The following is a 2,482-nucleotide window of genomic DNA, read 5'->3' on the forward strand; positions in this document are numbered from 1 at the left end:
ACACACACACACATACGCGCGCGCGCACGCACACATACACACACACACACAGACTCACACAATCGTTCTTTCTTCTCACCACAACCTCCACCACGCTGCCAATATTTTTGCTCTATAAGACTCCGACTTCAAACCAATTTTAGACATAATTTTTCCATTTTTTAAAAAGGGTTACAATAGCTGCTTCTGATTTCCATAGTCGGATTCCCTGACAGTAAAAAATATGTCCTCTTTTTGGAAAACGTTAAGTTAAACGGGGCATCAAAACGAGCAAGCAGAAAAAATATAAACAAACAAATCGCTCCAAAAGCAGAAGTGAATATTTGTTTCGCTAATGTCTCCTTCATCCCAAAACCTGGAGTTCTCACGGTGGGGAAGCGGCAAAGGGTCAGAGTTTACAGCCAACAGTGAATGAATCATTATCACATTCTTACATCGTTAACAAGCTGTTTTTGGGAGGTTTTTATCCCTTGCCCATTTACATGAGATTGACGCCATCTGATTAGTAGAAAAAAAGTGCGTACGGTAGTGTCCAATATAAGTGTATTATGTGCATACTTATTATGGCAAGTAACTGTTACAGATAGAGATTCAAGGGTTATAGATATAAGTCATTGATCTGAGTGCAATGATGATTTTAGAAACAATGGTGGTGATGAGTGATGAAGTGGGATTGCGATTAAGTAATGTTAGCGTTAGTCCTATCTTCCTCTGCTCCTAGACAACAAGCTGTTTAAATGTGCTACGTCCAGAAAGGGGAAAATTGGGAGAGGGAAAATATTGTTTCATTCTTATGACAATTGAACCTATATTATGTACTTTTTTCTTGCTTTACAACATTCAGAATTTGAATTATCCAAACATTTCTTGAACAGATGCAACCGATACCTTACTTACTCACGTTCTCTCTCCCTATACCGTCAGGTACATAAGACGGAGAGCAGTCGACGCCACGCTTGTCTGTCCCTGGCCATGTCCTCCAATTTCGGCAAATCCAGGTTCGTGATGATTGCCTCATCCCTTATTGTGCTTCCTGTGGGTCTTCCTCGTTTTCTTTTTCCAGTTGAAAAACCTATACCTGAGAGCAAATATTCAGGGCCTTTATGTCTATTCAAGTGTTCAGAAAATGCGTATGTCTCTTTCTAATTGTTTAATTAGGACAAACTGAAAAAAATATTATTGCATCGATGCCCGACATCAATCGAACATGTGGATGGTGATTTTCAGAAAAGTTGAAATTAAAAAACCCATTAAAAAACAATCATAATTCCGTTCTTATCTATTACCAGAACTGTTCAAAGTTTTTAGTGGTGGTTTTAAGAAATATGTGTCACAGCGTTTGGACATGGGGAATTAATGGTATGATTTTAAGGCTTGTCCATTTACATTGCTTTCGATGGAAAAAAATACCCGTTTATCTTGATTAAAAGTGGAGATATTTGCTATTGAAGGAGGTGGGGGTCGCTTGGTTTCAGAGGTAAAATTAGCCGTCAAAATTTGGTTGTTTACATAGCCTGAAAGTCCGAGGAAACAGGCAATTTACATAATGTTCCTTTGATAAACGCTTTTCTGTAGGTCCCACACAGAAATGGGCTCTTAAATGGACTTAAAAGGTGTTCAGCCAAAAAAACAAATTTTTTCTATAAAAATGGCTAAACCAGCGTAAAAATGCCAATTTCCTTCAATTTCATTATTTTAACGAATGCCTGAGTTCACCACGCCGTCTCACATATGTTTTTTATATTTATTAAAAATAATTTAGGTATAGTATTCCCAGTGGTAATTCCGTTTGTGAATAAAATACATTGAGGGGGGAAAAGTGTTTGCACTAGCTTGTCAGACACACGGTAAGAGACGGTCCCCGAGTTCTTCTACGTTATGCTTTCTGCTTTTTCCTTTATCCCCTTCACTGCAACTTGCCTTCATGCCCCCTACTCCGGAAAAAAGAAGAATATTAAAAAATCGTCCCCACCCCATTTCCCATTACTTTTTGTCTGTGTATATATATATAATATATCATGCCCTTACTTAACGAATGTCAAACCTGGATCTGCCAATTTGAATGCACGACGGACAATAATAATAATTCAGCCAATCCCTCGCCATACACCTTTTTGGAATTACTGAGAAAGAATTCTCCCAGTCCTCTTCATAAATCCGTGGTGAATAGCACAGGTCCCTTTGTCCAGTCTTATCCCGGACTTTCCCCCCGTGGTGTCTGCAGTTGACTCGAGCCCAGCCGTGCAATGAACTGTTGTGAATGCAACCAACTTAATGTGTTTCACGCTCTCAAATGACCTTATGCAGTTGCGAGCGCCGTAAAACACTTACTAAAAAGTAAAGGAATCGTGGCAGAAATGTTTTTCTTGAGCTCAGCAAAGCCCAAACTTTTACGGTTAGAGAGCTTTGCCACCCCAACCTCTTTGCAACCCCATCCCAAATTTTGTGGACTACACGTTTAAACTGCTGGTCTCTCCCCCCC

The sequence above is a fragment of the Aplysia californica genome, unplaced genomic scaffold (genome assembly GCF_000002075.1).
Source record: "Aplysia californica isolate F4 #8 unplaced genomic scaffold, AplCal3.0 scaffold00928, whole genome shotgun sequence".
Taxonomy (NCBI): Eukaryota; Metazoa; Mollusca; class Gastropoda; order Aplysiida; family Aplysiidae; genus Aplysia; species Aplysia californica.